Source organism: Magnolia sinica, chromosome 17, assembly GCF_029962835.1.
Source record: "Magnolia sinica isolate HGM2019 chromosome 17, MsV1, whole genome shotgun sequence".
NCBI classification, from domain to species: Eukaryota; Viridiplantae; Streptophyta; class Magnoliopsida; order Magnoliales; family Magnoliaceae; genus Magnolia; species Magnolia sinica.
The window spans coordinates 51,640,816-51,659,655 of record NC_080589.1 but is presented as its reverse complement, the minus strand read 5'-3'; the positions used below and the strand labels follow the sequence as shown (position 1 = coordinate 51,659,655).

General features: G+C 36.5%; 2 long non-coding RNA genes across 3 annotated transcripts; both read left to right on the top strand.

The window, feature by feature from the left end:
* The first annotated feature begins 626 nt into the window (after positions 1 to 626).
* Positions 627 to 1,661, top strand: LOC131231978 (uncharacterized). Its single transcript, XR_009164590.1, has 2 exons — positions 627 to 968; positions 1,259 to 1,661. It is a non-coding gene; the product is annotated as an uncharacterized LOC131231978 (long non-coding RNA).
* An 8,340-nt stretch (positions 1,662 to 10,001) lies between these two features.
* Positions 10,002 to 18,089, top strand: LOC131231976 (uncharacterized). 2 transcript variants are annotated; one of them, XR_009164587.1, is made up of 6 exons: positions 10,002 to 10,298; positions 10,557 to 10,620; positions 13,828 to 13,878; positions 15,312 to 15,444; positions 17,669 to 17,719; positions 17,807 to 18,089. It is a non-coding gene; the product is annotated as an uncharacterized LOC131231976 (long non-coding RNA). The 2 variants fall into 2 exon arrangements; XR_009164586.1 differs by lacking the exons at positions 17,669 to 17,719; positions 17,807 to 18,089 and having other exon boundaries at positions 10,092 to 10,298; positions 15,312 to 15,708.
* Positions 18,090 to 18,840: the final 751 nt, after the last annotated feature.

The following is an 18,840-nucleotide window of genomic DNA, read 5'->3' as shown; positions in this document are numbered from 1 at the left end:
TCTGTTTAGGCTTTTCTTAGAATCCTTTTGCCATTTTAAGTTTTCAAGTTGTTTTAAGTATACTGTATCATTCTCAGTTATGTTTTAGAGTACTTTCCATCAAATCAAGGGGATCTTGCTTTTTATAGTGTCATGTGGTTCGCAGTTGTCTGCCATCCCATGGACCTTTCTTCAATACGTAACTTGATGATCAGGAGGCTATTCTAGTGAAAACTTTGGAATGTCATGCCTAACAATTCACTTGCGGCGACTAGTACGCTGAAATGACAAATGAGATGAGCAAAATTTACTTAGGGCCTGTTTGGTAGATGCCTAAAAATGAGTTTATCTCATTTTAATTTAAAATAATTATGTATTAGAGATCATGATTATTGGTTATCAAGATTATTTTTAATCTTGATCTCTAATACATAATTACGATTAACTAAAATGAGATGAGCTCTTTTTTAGGTGTCTACCAACCAGGCCCTTAAAAATTGATTTTTGGTGTTATAGATCCTTTTATCCTTCAAAAAGAAAAAAGTATTATAGACCCTCTGTCCCAGTGTCGATACTTTTACCTTAGCCAAACAGGCTTCTTGACATTCTTCACTTTGTATTGGGATTTGGGAGTTCGGACTTTGCTTCCCTTGTTGTAATCTGTTTTTTCTTTTAAAAAAATTGGATTGGTGCAGGGCAGCAAGAATATGCAGTCTTTACCATTTGTAGAAGGTCTAAGCAGAAAAAATAGGAGTCTCACCAATTCTAGATAAAAGTGACCTTAATGTCTTACCAGATAAAAAGAATCAGTAGTGTAAAGAGAATCATTTAGAAAATGCAGCAGTAGTATATGTTCTGGTTGAAATCGAATGAGAGTCTCACCAATTACAAGGTCTATAGTGAGTCAGACCAATAATGTTGGAATTGTCACCCCAAAGAATCCAATTGCTGGAATCCTACACAGGTTGCATCTTTATTTATCGAAGCATGTTCCACTGTTTCACACACACGTAGAGCTGGGCACGGGACGACTCGACTCAGCAGACTCGTTCAGACCTGATTTTTTTTTTTTTTTTTTTTGAATTTTGATTATTATTATTTTTTCTTCTTATAAGTGTGGTATTAGCAAATGAACAACAGGCTTTCATAAACCAGTTTTAGGTGGGCCCATCACCATTTTATGCAGTCATAAACCTTTATATATATATATATATATTTTGTCTCTGTTCAATGCTACAAGTATTTGCAATCTGAGTGCTAAAATATTTTAACATGAGAGGTTCCTCACTTGATGAATGAAGTGGATTTCACACATATAAGATGGTGGCCCCAAAGAGCCTGTTATAAATGGTATGTGTAAAACAGGTGTTTCAGATGATTACGGTCCTCTTGGTCCAATGCAAATTTCCCATGTTGTAGTAGCTCATGCAATAAAAAAATTAAAAAAATAAAAATTGGTGCGCGTGTGACATCTAATCTGTCCATCAGTTGTGCCAGCTCAATATCTTGGTGTGGGAGCAAAACTTGGCAATATGTCCTAAGATATCTTTTATTACTATATTGCTCAATTTGGGTTTTGTTTTTCCAGGAAATTTATTATATGACAAACTGTTGAATATGCTTTCTAGAATCCATCATGTAATAACCTTAAATGAGTTGGAGAAATGGTCGTTTTTCTGGTTTTGGTTTTGGTATTATTGTCTTTGCTGTTGAACTAAAACACACGTGGAATTGATTCTGCTATCCAACAAGCAAGTTCTGAGGTTTGTTTTTGTGATTATGGTTTTGGTATTGTTGTCTTTGATGTTGAACTTGAGTTGAATTATTGTTCTTCTTCCTTTTGTAGCTTATGGAATCCATATTAAGTTATGGAGGAATTCGAATGGACTTCCTTTCTCTGTCCTATTGTTACCATTTTGCAGTAATATTTTATCAAGAAGTGAACTCAAAGCTCCTTGGTTTTTAAAGATGATAATGGTTTTGAGTATCTTATTGTGGAGGTTTGCTTGAATGCATCCTGATGTACTGCAATATGATATGTCTGGACTTATATTTAATATAACATTTATTATTAATACTTATATTTAAAGTAAAGAATTGTACTAACAAAATGACATTTCGTTTGTAGACTCGAACACACTTTCTTGTTAGCTCTCTGGTTATCAGCTTGTCTATCACATAGGTGCGGGTTCTTACATGATTATGGTATGAAATCATCACATCATGATTTGATTAAAACTTCTGTAAATGTCTTAGTCGAACATCCATGTCCGGAGGATATTATCTAATGCTGGGAGTGGGCCCCATGTTAGATCTTGACCAATCCTCACCCAATTTGGTCAAGCTTTCCTATTGACATGAATTGGGTTAGCATTTCTAATGGTGTTTATGTATTGGTTTCAATATTTTTAATTGAACACATTCTAGGCCCATATGATTCCTTAGGTGCTTTCAACACCTTCTTGGATTTAAACTGTTGTTCTTGCATCAGAGTTCAATATCATAAATGATTATATGCTGTCGGGTTTGTCAAAATAGTTGAAGGGTAGCGATACTCGAGGAAATTGAATGTGAGGCAAGTTACTGCCATCTTGAGGGCTGCTTGTCAACGTCCTGTTGACAGGGAGAGACATTCATGAGGAAATTGAATGTGAGGCAAGTTACTACCATCTTTTGAGTTTTTAATTCTTTTTTTTTTTCTTCTTCTTCTTAGAATTTGAATTTTTGATGGTTTCATGATCTGGGTTTTTGATCGTTTGGCCTGAAACATCAGATTGCATGATGGGTTTCGGATTTTAAGCTTTTTCTCCCATTTAGGTCCTTGATAAGATCATGGGTTTCTTGAATTGCAGATTTATTAAATGAGGACTTTATTTTTGTTCTCTTCTTTCTTTCTTTCTTTCTTTCCTCTTTCCTCTCTCTCTTTTTTTTTTTTTTTGTTAGAATGACAGTTTAAGATGCTCGTGTACAAAACTCGCTTGAGCTCTCCTTGAAAACTGCTTTGTGGTCTAATGCTGAGAAAGGTACTTGAAATGGTAATTTGAACTTAATTACTTCAGTATGTTACAAAACTTCTGATAAATGAGAGCTGAAATAATGATTCCTGTCACTCCCATTTCAATTCTATCATGAGAACATCTGTCAGCATCTTTGGTCTAATTCACATTTTTCCATTAAGAAAAATGATTTTGACGAGTTGAATTGTGCTGAACTTTCTTTGATTAGAAAAATTGGCTAGAGTCCCAAAGCATGACATAGACTTTGATTATTTCATTCTTCTTTGTTAGACTTTGATTATTTAGTTTAAACTATAGAGTGTTTTTTTTTTTCTTTCAACCTATTGATTTTCTTCTTTTGTCTTCAATTGTTGTTTCTGTTTTGGTAGTAATTTCAGCAATCTAACAAGTATATTTTAGCCTAGGTTACCATGTACTGTGTTTGTGCTATGTTTAGATTCCCTGACACACACAGAGGTAGAAATATGGTCATCTCTGTTGCTGCCTTAGTGGCTAATGCATCCATGTGGATAGGCCATATCCTAGAAGGGAAAAGGATTGGAGTGTGGTGCCATCTAATCTGTTGCTTGCAACAGGAAAGCTTAGATGCAGGAGTTCACATTCAACCAGAAAGACTCGCAACAACTTGACAGTGAGAGTCATACAAAATTTTGTGTTGCATGCATGAAATTGTTTCACTTACAAAAGTTCAATCATGGAATTCCCATGATTGCTTGACAAAAGTTCAATGACTGAGTGCACATCTGCCAGGAAGTTTTTAATGGTGGGTGTCCAATAACCACTGTTTCCTTTGGTGTGGTCCACACAAGCTTTGGGATCTGCTTAATTTTTGGGAATATGTATAAAATGGTGTGAAATAACGGATGAATGGTGTAATACGTATAAAATGGTGTGAAATAACGGATGAATGGTGTTGATATACAACCCAACATCAAGATGTGCCCCGCAACTACGTTGTTACCCGGCTAACACCTAATCTGCTTCCTCTTCTAATTGCCCCTTTGCAGACGCACCACCCTCCATTCATTTGTGTGTTGGATCATCCGCACCAACCTCCATTCGTATCTCTGCCGATTCATTGAGTTTTCTTCATATTCTATAATTTTTATTTGGTTTATATTTTAAGGTTTAGATTAATTTCAAGAGGGGAGACGGAAAAGAATAAGAAGCTATGATGAATGTAGGAAATAGCGTTTCATCTACTGGTTGTTAAGTATGTAAATATCACAACAATTTCATCATCTCTTTTCGATTGTTAAAGAGTTTTTGTCACTTCGGGCTCGGGCTTAGGCCGGATTTGGGTCGGGCTCTGTAATAAAAAATCGGGCTGGACTTGGGCTGGATTGTTTTGGCATATTACGGGCCCAGCCCGGGTTTGGGCTGAAGCTAAAAAATTCAGGCCAGGCTTGGACAGTTTACCTCAGCCCTAGCCCGGCCCATTGACACCCCTAATCATGACGAGACCAAGAGAGCACCATCCGATAATTACTAGCTACTGACAGCCTCAGTAGACAATCGGCTTCCTCTACTATTCCTTATGGTTGGTAAGGGACGGATGAGGTTTAGCGATAGATGATGCCATTAACTTTTGTGGGCCCCACCATGATGTATGTGTTTCATCCATGCCAACCATCCAATTTTTTAAAGATTAATTTACGACACCAGCCCAAATATGAGGTAGATCCAAATTTCAAGTGGACCACATCATAAGAAACAATATTGATTGAATGCCTATCATTAAAACCTTATTAGGGGCCACAAAAGTTTTGGATCAAGCTGATATTTGTTTTTTCCTTTTATCCAGGTCTCTATGACCTAAGCAACAGGTTGGATTTTAAGTAAACATTACAGTGGGCCCTAGGAGGTTTTTAATGGTGTACATTCAATTACTATTGTTTCCTTGTAGTGTGGTCCACCTGAAATTTAGATCTACCTCATTTTTTTAGTCAAGCCATAAAATGATCTGAAAAAAAAATGGATGGACAACAAGGATAAAATACATATATTATGGTGGGATCCACATAGATTTGAGTTACATACATCATGGTGGGCCCATAGAGCATTCAGTTACAAACATCTGCATTAGGTCATTTTGAGCTTGGGCTAAGGCTAGGACTTAGGCCCCACCCATTGCCCACCCTAAAAACCTTCCTTATTGTTTATAATTAAATCGAATTAGCCCTCAAACAGCTTGGATAGAACAAACAAAGACAATAAGATGCTCCTTTTTACACTATACAAACAATGCATCAAAGGCGTGCACATCACTCTACTGGTCCTCACTCTCTCCGATTCTTTTCCCAAGTTCAGATCCCGTTTTACCATTGCAGAGAGGGAGGTAAAGAAGGAAGATTGCGAGCATTTGACACTTCTCCAGCGAGCGTCTTCTCAAGTGTTTGGTGATTAAGTAGGTAAGGATCAAAACCTCTGTCAGCTCGTTGATTCGACACTCAGCAGCATTGTAAACATTCGGTATCAAAGCAAGGTCTCTGCTTATGCGGTAGTGATATTTTTCCACCATTAAAACCCTTGAAGGTTTTCCATCACCTACCATAGCCAGTAAATGATTTACTAGTAAATCATTTACTGATTTACAACCCAAAACCATTTACCACCATCCAAACGACCCCTTATAGTTTCAATTAAGAAACTTAGATAAAAAAATTTATGTGAACTCTGTATTGTAGATAAAGCTGAACTTTGTGATGATGCTATTGTAAACTTTCTTTCTGCATACAAAACTTTCGTCTGCCTTGAAGAATCAAGTTCCCTTGCGAGACTAGCTCATGAAACTCAATAGCTTGGACAGAACAAAGACAATAACAAGTTCCTTTTCACTCTATGCAGACAAGGCATCAAATGCATGCAAATCACTATTACGGACTCCAATATACAGGTAATTGCATATCAATGCTTCTAATATGTGACCATTTTCTAGACACAGTACAAGAAAATAGGCTTTTAGCCACACTTTTTTAGCCTTGGTTCAAAAAACGAAGGTTAAATGTGCTTTTTAGTCTCGGCTGTAAAGGAACCAAGGCTAAAAGTTCTCTTTTGCCTCGGTTGTAAAAGAATTAAGGCTAAAAGTCCGCTATTTCGCCTCAGTTATTGAAAAATCGAGGCTAAAAGTCCATTTTCTTACCTCGGTTGGTGAGAAATCGAGGCTAAAAGTCTACCATTTCGCTTCAGTTGGTGAGAAATTGAGGCTAAAAGTCTATCCTTTCGCCTCAGTTGGTTAGAAATTGAGGCTAAAAGTCCATTATTTTGCCTCAGTTGGTGAGAAATCGAGGCTAAAAGTATACCATTTTACCACAGTTGGTGAGAAATCGAGGCTAAAAGTCTACCATTTTGCCTCAGTTGGAAAGAAACAAAGACCAAAAGTTCACTATTTCACCTCGATTGTTAACGAACTGAGGCTAAAAGTCCGATATTTCGCTTCTGTTGGTGAAAAATTGAGACTAAAAGTCTACCATTTAGCCTCAGTTGGTAAGAAACTGAGGTTAAAAGTATCATATTTTGCCTCATTTAGTAAGAAACTAAAGTTAAAAGTCTACTTTTTAGCCTAAGTTGTAAAGGAACCGAGGCTAAAAGGTCACTTTTTCGCCTTAGTTAATAAGGAATTGAGACTAAAAGTTCATTTTTTCCACCTTGGTTGGTGAGAAATTGAGGCTAAAAGTTTACCATTTTGTCTCGGTTGGTGAGAAACCGATGTTAAAAGTTAACTATTTCACCTCGGTTGCTGAGGAACTGAGGCTAAAAGTCCGTTATTTCGCCTCAGTTGGTGAGAAATTGAGGCAAAAAGTCTACCGTTTTACCTTAGTTTGTGGGAAAGCAAGGCTAAAAGTGCACAATTTTGCTTTAGTAAGAAACTGAGGCTAAAAGTTCACTTTTTAGCCTCAATTGTTGGAAATCGAGGCTAAAAGTGTACTTTTTTGCCTTAGCTATAGGGGAATTGAGGCTAAAAGTCCAGTATTTTGCCTCGGTTGGTGAGAAATCGAGGCTAAAAGTCTACTATTTTGCTTCAGTTGGTAAGAAACCGATGCTAAAAGTTCTAAAAGTCAACTTCTTTGTCTCAATCATTAAAAACCAAGGTTAAAAGTGTACTTTTTTGCCTTGGTTGCAAATGAACCGAAGCTAAAGGCCTGCCTTTTCACCTCAATTACGCCTGATAAAAAACCGATGCTAAAGTTGAGAATTCTAAATAAAATTGATGAATTTCGAAAAACTAAGAATCATGAAAACAATTGAGAATTTTAAAAGAAATTGAGAATATTGAAACAATTGAAAATTTTTAAAATTTTGACAATTTTAAAAGGAAAAAATTGAGATTTTTGAAAAACCAAATTGAATTTTGAATTTTTAAAGAACTAAGAATTTTTAAAAATTTTGAGAATTTTAAAAAAATTAAGAATTATTTTTTTTTTGAAAAATTAAGAATAAAAAATGATAATTCTGAAAATTTATGATTTTTTTTTTTTTTGAAATTGAGAATTTTGCAAAAATTTGATAATTTCAAAAATAATTAAGAATTTTGAATTTGAGAATCTTGAAAAAATTGGAAAATTTTAAAAATTGAGAAATTTAAAAAAATAAGAATTTTCAAAAAATTGAAAATTTTGAAAAAAAAAATTAAGAATTTAAAAAACGGTTAAGAATTATTATTATTATTTTGATAATTTCAAAAAATATCTAAGAATTTTTTTTAAATTGATAAATCTCAACTATTTGAGAATCTTGAAAAAATTTGGAATTTAAAAATTTTAAGAATCTTGAAATTTTTTAAAAATAATTTTCATAAAATTCATAATTTTGAAAATAATTAATAATTTTGAAAATAATTAATAATTTATGAAAAATTGATAAATTTGGAAATTTTAAAAAAATTGAAAAAATAATAAGTGAATTTTAAAAAATTGAGAATTTTAAAAGAAAATTGATAATTTTTTTTTTTTAAAAAAGAGAATATTGAAAGAATTGATAATTTTTAAAAATTTTAAATATTTTAAAAAGAGAATATTTTTAAAACCGATTTTTATGGATGGCATAGCATCATTGTTTCCACTGTTTTGTGTGGTGGGGTCCTCGAGATTTGGATCTTCCTCATTCTTTGGCTCATGCCCTAAAATGATCTCTCCAAAGTGATGGACGGTGTGGATACAACACATACATTATGGGGGCCCGCAAAACTTGGTGATGTCACTTAAGGAGTGAACCTCGCTACTCAATCTTTTTCGCGTCCTTTAGGGCCTGTTTGGCTAAGCGGATTCTGATCCCGGGATATAGCAATCCCATAAGATTGCCAGCAATCCACTAACATCACCATCATTATCTTAAAATCCATCCAATCCACCCTAATCCCATTCAATTTTGCCTTGGACGTGTTTGGTTCGACGGATTGGAAAGGATTGAAAGGTGTAATCTCGGGATTAGATGGGCGTGCCAAACAGACTCAGTGATCTAATCCCGAGATATAGCAATCCCATGGATCTTGCACGAATCCGCTAACGTAGCCATCATTACCTTAAAAGTGATGCCATCCACCCTAATACCATTCAATCCGCCCGACCAAACACGCCCTTACGGAAACGGATTGGTTACTCCCCTTCCACCAGCCCATGGCTAATGGTCGGTGCTCGGTGGCTCCACCGTGATGTATATGTTTCGTCCAGGCCGTCCATCTATTTTTCTATATCATTTTAAGAAATGATAAAAAAAAAATGAGGTATATCCCAATCCCAAGTAGACTACATTGCAAGGAACAGTGTTGAATCAACGTCGAACATATAAAAGTTTTGGATCAAGCTGATCTTTGTTTTTTCCCTTCATCTACGTCATACAGACGTAATAAATAGATCGGATGTCAAATAAACAGTACAGTGGGCGGAGAAATTTTATGGTGGATGTCAAATCAATATTGTTTTCTTGTTGTGTTGTCCATCTGAGATTTATATACCTCTAAGTTTTTGGATCAAACCATAAATTGATCTTTAAAAATGGATGAACAGAATGGATGAAACACATACATCATAGTGGGGCCCACAGATCACTGAGCATCAGCCACTGGGCCGGTGGGGATTAGCCAATCCGTTTCCGTCCTTTACTTGGGAGTTGATTAGGTACGCCCCGGCCTCACCAAACATGGTACGACCTGGTGTGGGGCCCACCTTGATATATGAATTGTAAATCCACTCTGTCCATCTATTTTTCCAGATCATTTTAGCACAGGAACCCAAAAATGAAGTACATCCAAATTTCAGGTGGACCATACCAGTAATAATGACGATTGATCATTAAAAACTTCTCGTGGGACACAAAAGTTTTGGATTAATCTGATAATTTATTTTCTCCTTAATCTTGAGTTATTTTGACCTTATCAACAGATTAGATTGAAAATAAATACTATGGAAACATTACAGTAGGCCCTAGGAAGTTTTTAACGATGGGCGTTCAATTACCACTATTTCTTAGTGTATATTACACATAAGATTTTATCTTATTAATTTTGTTCCCATGCCCTGAAATGATCTGAAAAAACGGATGGAAGGTATGGATATACATTACACACATCAGGTGAGCCCCACGGCCAGGTCACACTATGTTAGGTGAGTTCGGGGCCGCACCTAAGCCTCTACCTCTGGACGCGGATTTCCTACCAAACCTTAGCCGGAAGTTGCTGCGCAAGGATCCTAGGTGGGACCCACCTAGATGTTTATGAGAAATCCATTCCGTCCATTCGTTTTATGAACTCCTTTTAGGATGTTTGACCAAAAATTAGTTGTATCCAACAATTAAATGGGCCACACGAGATGAAACAGTAGTAATTAAGTGAGAACCGTGGAAATATTCTTATGTCAATAAAAGTTTTGTGTAAGACTATATTTTTGGTTTTTTCACTTCATCCTATTTGGAATGACCTTATAAACGTCAATGTGGAGCGCAGGAGGGTTTCAACGGTAGGAATTTCTTTCCCCAATTTTCCATCTCGTGTGACGAACTTGATTTTTGTATCCACCTAATTTCCGGTACCATGTCATAAAATGAGCTCTAAAAACGAATGGACGGCATGGATTTCTCACATACATTGAGGTGGGCCCCACCCATCATACTTGCGCAGGAAATCCACGCCCGCTTCCTTGGTGGATGAGTTACCCGCGGCCATAATACCCTCGTTCATGTGCAGCAAAGAGAGAGCGAGAGAGAGGAAATGGCGACGATGAAGGCCATTTGAGAGAGCAAATGGCGGCGATAAAGGTCATTATAGCTAGGCATATCTTCGATAGCCGTGGAAATCGAAACATTGAGGTGATTTTATCCGTTTCTTTCAACCAACGATTTGCTATTCTCGTGTCTAGGTTTTCGATTTCTATTACATGCCTGGATTTGATCTCTCCCGTCTATTTCTCATTTTCATCTTCCCATCTGTCTTCTTTTATACGTGATTGGATCAGATCGTTATCAGGTATCGATTCAGATAGTGTGATTCTCTCTTCTGATGAAGAAATTTCGGTTTCTTGTTCTTATATGCGATGGATGTTCCTCTCTGCCTGTTTATTCCTTCAGGTGGATGTTTGTCTGAGTGATGGAACCCTAGCTAGGGCTGTTGTCACGAGTGGCGCCTTGACAGGTAAAAACCAAGAACTCATTTCAGAATAGAATCTGTACTGCATCGTGTGATTTGGATCTGTATCAGATCTCTTGAATTTGAGCTATGATGAGGTTTTAGTGATTTTTATTTTAGTTTGATTGTAGAAATAGTGGACCAGATGTTGAGGTTTCTTATGTCGTGTATTTTGAATTATCTGTGTGGCTCTCCTTCCCAAGTTTCTAGGAGGAAATTAGGATTTTAATTTCCTGACTTCAAATTCATTGCTAGGTTTATATATATATATATATATATATATATATATATATATATATATATATATATATATATATATATATATATATATATATATATATATATATATGAGCTTTTTTATTGGATTTGTAAATATTATAGTTAGTTTATTAAGTTGAACTTGACCTATTCCACAATTTTCATGCTCTCAACTTGGTGCCGAAGCACTTTGGAATTTGGATAATTGGATAGTGTCTGAGCATGTCGGTCCCGTGACATTTACAATACCTACAGTGAGAGACAATCAATTAACTATTAAATGTCACTGAATCCAATGCCGAAACATTACCAGCTTACAAATCTGAAAGGCCTTAAGATTTTTGAAACATCGGTTGTTCCTTTCTAACCATAGAACCTATATGCCTTCTAACAAAATTAATCACCAGACTTTTCTCCCAATATTCCCTATACTCCCATCACGCCACATCAAAAGAAAACTATCAACGAATTTCGGCAATGCCCATGAAACTCAGAACACATTGAAAAAATTATACCTTTTGCAAATGAGCAATGTGCAAACTGTGTTGAGATGATCCACTGCTAATTTCCTCATACATCTAGAACAATTTGCATTTGTAGATGGGGCCTTTGATGCTAGAAATTTTGCATCGGTGCAAGAATTGTTAGCATTCATCCAAAGGAAATCACAACCAATAATCCCAACTCATGCATGCTCAAATTCTGATTAGTTGGGACAAGACTTAGATTATGATGCATGCTCATATCCAAAGCTTCATATCAAACAAGGAACAAATCCAGTGTCCTTGAGCAATGCATAGATGCACTCCATCATGTCCAAAATGTTGATTGTCCTTGCAATGGTTATTTATTTATTTATTTGTTTTGCTTCCTCCATACAAGCACCAAGTTTTGTGTACTTGAATAAAGCTAAACATGCACTACTGCATTTATATGTAGTACATAGGAATTTGTGACAGAGTGATAAAAATGGTGGTTGGCTTATAGACCAGTTGGCCTGACCCAGCCTGGACGACTCGGTGTGTAGGGCCAGGACTTGGGCACTAAACGTGGCACTGGCCCAGTCCAATCATCAATTGGCCCACCATTTTTTTTAAAAGGATGTTTTAGAGACATAAGCAGTTCCCATTCAATGTGGACGTGTAATTTAAAGGAGCTCTTGGATCTATGGTCATGTTTTGATGATCAAAACATTTTATATGATGAACTTGTCCTGGATGAACAGGATTCTCCCAAAAAATTTCCTAGATTAAGCCGTCACACACATTTAATATTTGGACTATTTTCCTTATAATGCTAGCCTTATAGGGCAGGGCCATGACCGTTTCAATCCAACTAGGGCTAGACCAAGCCCGGGTCACGACCCAGGTATAGAGAACAGGGGCTAAGCCAGGGCACCCCAAATGGCTCATGCTTAGAGTGGACCAATCATCATTAGCCCAACCGTAGTCAGAAAATTTTTAATGAATGAGAAAAATAATTTTACAAAAGATTGAATGACTTTTCTTTGTATGAATAGATCTTTTTATATTGTGATGAATATATAGGGAAGAGAGGGAATTAAATCTCTAATCAGATCCTAAATCTTAGAGACAAAATAAAGAAGAAAAAAAAATTCATATCCGGAGGAATTTTCCTAACAAAGTCCAACCTTTCATCATCTGCCATGAAATTCAAACCCAATCTCAGCTAGCCACCCTACTAGGTTGGGCTGCCCAGCCACCCGTATCAATGAGTATGAACTGTGCGCATGGTGAGCACTTAAAGTTGGGGCACTCATATTTCCCAGCACTTTAAGAAGAAGACAGAATCAAGTGCTTGTTCGGATTGACAGTCAACTAATGAAAGCATTTAATTTATATCAACAATATGTTTGCACTTAAAGAAGCGAAGCGCCAGCTTTTGCCATTTCTGTCTTAAGAAGGGAGCCAAAATATATATATATATTTTTTCAGTCAAATGCTGAGAAAAGGGTGTTTCAGACATCCACTTATGAGATTGTAAACCAAATACTCTCACCTATAAAGAATAGTATTTTCCATTACTTTTCTTTAACAAAAAAAAAAAAAAAGCAAGTGCAAAGAATTTTCTTTCCCTACAAATATTGTTATTGTAGTTAGTTTTGGTGATTGTGGTGTGGTCTGTTTTTAAAATAGCAAATGAGGATAAACTCACCAATGTAGCTAGATAGACAAGAAGAATAATTGGATAGAGATGATAAGCTTGTTTGGATTATCAATTGGAAAAAGCTAACAAAACAAAAGTGGCCCCACTCAACAAAACGCGTGGTGTTTCCTTCCATATAAGGAAAGAGATGAAAGCATAGGATCTTTAAAAGGCACGGAGTAAAGGCTATGGAATGAGCATGGCTCATTGAGCACATTGATTGAACTATCCTAACCATCCAACTGGTGGCTATCAAATGGATTGCTATGGAATCTGATAGAGTAGATATTCGAGTATGAACCATCACATGATAGGAATAGCCACATTAATGGCTTATATATATATATATATATATATATATATATATATATATATATATATATATATATATATATATATATATATATATATATATATTGTATAAACCCAGGTGTGGGCTTTAGTTATCAGTACCGTTTGGGCACAGTCTAGAAGGGAAGTTTTATACCTATGTGTTGTTTGGTGCCAAAGTTTGTGATGTGTTTGAATATACTTTTGTGAACTGGTCTTGTCCCTTGCTCAGCAAAATAGGGGCTAAATACCCCACTCAATCAAATAAAAGCAGCGTAGAAACACCCTTTGCCAAGTGTGTCCAAATGGGCCCTTGATCTATGCTATGGTTTCTTTTCTTTTTTTTTGGAAAGTGTTGGATTTCTAACCTGTACTGAATCTCTTGTTTTATATGCTTCTTTTGTGGTTTTTGGGTTATTGTCTTCCTTCTGAATGCTTTTTTGCTTTTTCTTTCATCAGGTTCTAAAATGTGAGTATTCTGTCCGTGGAGAGATTGTTACCCATGCCCAGGTATTCCAAATTGAGAATTCATAGGAAGATTTTCTCCCTTCTCTTGAGATTATCATTTCCTAATGGAAAGCATTCTGACCCAGGTCACTAATACAATACCCCACCACAAAAGCAATGTCCATATAACTCATTCTTGAACACGAGGATTCTGAATGCTCAACAATAGTTCTTATAATTGTTCATGTTGGATTCTTATTTAAAACACCTTGGGTTCTACCAAAAAAAAAAGAAGTCTGGTTACATGTCCTGTTTTATAGGCTTCGTTTTTTTTTTTTTTTTTGCATCAATGATTGAAGTGACATTATCCAAAAACTTGCTGGTCAACTTGAGAATTGGCTGAAGCCAGGTTCCTGTGATCGAAAAAGATGGTGCAATGTGCCTCAACAAGGATGGACCACACACCAGAAGTCCCTGAGATTGGAAGATCCCAGCTACTGAGTCAATCACTATTGATCTTTAACTCTTAACTGTCTCTTAACTGTCTGTTTACTGTCTGTGAATTGAATGGATAAGATATCCAAACCTAGGATATTTTGGTGTATGATCCATCCATGATGGAGCCCATCATATACATGGCTTAGATCATTGCATGGTCCATGCATGTTGGAGCCCATCGTATAGATGGTTTAGATCACTGAACCAAGGGTTCTACTTTTACAAACTGAAAACCCATGGTACTGTAGAAACTCTTGGGCCCAAGCATTGCATAATATCTCTTCCATGTATATGCTCCTGAGTAGTATCTCTACTTCCATGCTTATAGTTCTACATGTACCTTCTTATGTAGATTCTGCTCTTGTACCCAAGATGGAAAAGAGCACAACAACTGTAAGTTCAGAAAAACAATAAGCAAGACAGTAGAAGTTTAGTTCAGGCTACTTTCTGTGACTCCAAATGTCATGAAAATTCATGATTAATCATCTAATTCAGTGCAAAATATGTTGAAATTTCATGATACTTTGTTCCGCCAAACACACCCTTAATTACTGAAGAATGATCAAAATCTCTCTGGTCACTGCATTTTAGTAAACCAAGCAAGCAGAGCTTGTTAAGAAGCAATCTGCAGTGAAACACCTTTTGTTTGGTAGTGCATCTAAAAGGTTCCTTAGTCTCACAACATGATCTTTCAGACATAGGTGGAGTTTGAGACAGTTTGGTTCATGGAACAATGGGCCCATAAATTGAAAGACTGCTTCGGTTTGAGGAATCTGATGTTGAGGACATGCTTCGGTTTGAAAATGTCTTTCTAGTAACTTGCCAACTATATTCCCATTAATACCTCACACTTACACCTAACCTCTTCGCATTAATGCTAGTTATTGGGTTGCTATTGTTGTATCAGTACCAGTTTTTACTTTTAGCATTATCCTTAGACTTCTGATTTTGAATTCCTACTGGAGTTCTAAGGTTCTTTTATTTTTTATTTTTGGCAGTTATGGTGTTATATCTGTACCAGAAGTGACGGATTGACAGCCTCTAACTAGCAATGATAGATACCTGGTGGCTGCAATTGATGGGGTCTCCGAGAAAATGACTGTGCAGGATATCTGTGATCTAATATGGGATGTACGCATTCAAGACAGTGAAAAATCAGAATCTGTTTCTACCAACACAAAATTGTTGGCTGTGTGGAAGGCTATGCGGCAGTTCATGTGCATTTGTAGTTTGTTTTGAAAAGTTTAAATAGACCATTAATTATTTTGTTGGTATTGTGCTGATTGTTTTCTCTTGATGAATGTTAAATGGGTGAAACATGCACAGTTTCAATCATTGGTTGATTATGATATTGTTAGCTTCGGTTGATAGAAACCAAGGCTAAAGATGGATTTAGTATTAGTTGGCATTAACTGAGGTGAAAAACTAGATTTAGCCTCAGTTATTGAGAAATGAGGTTAAAAGCTGAATTTAACCTTGGTTGATGCTAAAAGAGGCTAAATCCATCTTTAGCTTTGGTTTTGCCTCAGTTACCCAAACTGAGGCTGCAACTCCCATGGCTAAACGCTTTAGCCTCGGTTGTAGAAAACTGAGGTTAAAAATAGATTTAGCTTCGGTTGGAGGTAACTGAGGCTAAAATTTGGATTTAGTCTCAATTGGAACTTTTAGCTTCACTTGAAGAACCGAGATTATAAAAGCCTTTTTAGCCTCGGTTGCTAAAACCGAGGCTAAAGCCTTTAGCCATGGGGGTTCCAACCTCGGTTGGGATAATTGAGGCAAAAATGAGGCTAAAGGCTTTAGCCTCAGTTTTTATCCTTTTTAGCTACAGTTTTGAACTGAAGCTAAGGGCAGTTTTTGTTGTAAGTAGCAAGTAAGAAGGGATGCAAACCACATACCAAGGAGACTACATTTCATCTTATCCTCTTGATTTCGGAAAACCATGACCAAGGAATCAGTTGTTATTGCTGGTGAATGCTTGAGTCTTGTAGTTCTCCTGCACACACTGTCACACGCAAGTGAATGTCAGAAAGATGTCATGAATTTACCATTGGAAGCATCTAAACAGGAACCCATAATCTGTCCAGCTTAATTTGAATTAGATGTATGCAATTTTTAACTAATTTCTAACTGTCTGTGCATCATCCACCACTCTGCCAGAGTGTCAATTTTTTCTTGAAGCTAAGTCCACGATTATATGAAAATTGTAAATATTGAGGTTCGAATTCCTTATTATTTCAAAATAGGGAACTTTCCCATTTGGAACTTGCTTTGTATAGTTGGGGCCATGATTGGTATATCCTAGACATTGGCTAGAGTAGAGCAACCGTGGGTGCCAGTTCACATCTGCAAACTAAGCTCCGCACAGGAAAGTTCCCTGTTTGGAATGAATAGGGAACTAACTCGGCCTCCTCTATATTATATTTCTATAAATTACCAATGTGTCAATGAAAAGTTTATTTGATATGAAAAAGTATACTGTTTCTACATCATACGTAGTTCACCAAATTCCCACTTACATTCTTAACAATAAAGTGAGTCAGCAAAAATGATTTCAAAGTTATAATTTCTAAACGAAACTATTCTTCAAATTATCTATCACCCAGGCTGATTCAGTTGCATGCAATGAGTTTTCAGATGAGTATGGCACCTTTTTGGCCATTATTGTTTTGTGCAAATCTTCTATTCCTGTTTGTTGAAGAAAATATCGTACTAAATATTATATGTTATGAATTTACTGATCTAAACATACTATGAACTTGGTTTGGTCTTGCATTATCCATTTTGTAAATGTTTCCATCAACTTGTTTGTTTGTCTGCATTATGACAATAAAGAATCTGTGCCCCATATTCTATTGATGTCTTGTTGAATTCAGTGGTCATCTTCATTACACTTCTATGTCGGATTGGTGTAGAGTGTAGACCAGCTCAGGAATGATGCGTTTGCATAATTTGTTTTGAGAACTAATTGCATGCAGGCAAATATACCACAACTGGTGGGGTACTGTACGATCTTTCCTTCCAAAATGCCACTTGTGTAGGACATCAAAATGATAGGCCCCACCATGAGGATTATGCTTCTAGAAAACCCAGGCTGATTCACTCACTATATTGACCACACCTTAATGTCGAGTCAGACTGTCTGCTTCCGATTGATTACAGTGGTATGTCCATCTGATGCATGAAAAGGACAGATTTTTGTTCCAACTTTCAAGTGATCTTCCTGGTGGGTCCTATTGCATTCACAGTGTTGATGCCACACAAGTGGTATGTTTGTGCCAAAGATGGTACGGTGCTGCAAGTTGTGGTGAAAGTGCAAACGTGAGAAATAATTCTTTCATTTTGTTTTCTGCTGCAGGTCTCCTCGGAGATATGTTCTCCCTAATTCACTGTTCACAAGATCTTGGAGGTACTTCACATCTGAATTTATGGCATATAAGCAAGTTGGTTTTCATCATGTGCTTCTTAAAGAGTTGTCTTATCGTATTGATTTCAGACCAGGGTATCGGTTGTTATTGTTGGTGAATGCTTGAGACTTCTGGTTTTCCTGAACACAATGTCACACGCAAGTGAATGTCAGGAAGATGTTATGGGCGTGCTTGGTCAGTGGAATTGAATGGTATTGAATTGTATTAGATGGGATTAACATTATTATTGCACAATAGTTGCATGTCAGGAAATATCACAGTATTGTAGCCACCCAATACCATATTTGGGATAAAAATTTTGCTAGGGGAAAACACCGGATTAAGCAAAATCATGTTTGGTGGACCATTGAATTGTAATCAATGGACCAAATTCACAACGGATGTCGTTCAATTGTACACATATATAACCGGAATGTCACATGTAAATGATGTATATGGATGGACGGCATGGATAAACGCATGCATCAATGTAGGGCCCACATGTGTAGTGGATTTCAAAATCCACAGAAATCCTGCATGGGACCAAATACAATTCCATGGGATTAAATGCAATTCCATCCCACCTAATCCCAATCTTTCTCATCCTCTCCAAATGCTGGATGGAATTGTATGGGACCAAATGCAATTCTATCCCACCTAATTCCATCTAATACCCTGTGCCAAATGCCCCCTATGGTTCTCCACTCATGGCTTGGTGGTAGACTGTGTTTCAACTTGAGTTTATGGGTTTGAGAACCCATGTGGTGTGTGGGTATGAGAGTGTGTATTTGATCACTAAAAAATAAAAACAAAGGGGAGTTATTTGATGCTCAGGCAGTGTAGGACACTTTGATAGGCAGTCACCCATGCGCAACATACATTTTACTCAAATTAAACCGACTAATCTGCCAAAATTGTTGCCAAGTCAGTCCACAAATAAGATTTCTTGAACAATCCCAACTTCTGGTTTGTGGATGCATGTTTGTTGAAACAGGACCATTGAACATTTTTTTCATTTTTTACTGCCGAATCTGATAGTCACAGATAAAAATAATCATGTTCATGGTACATCTAAACAGGGACCTATAATTTGTACAGCTTAATTTAAATTACTTTTATTTTA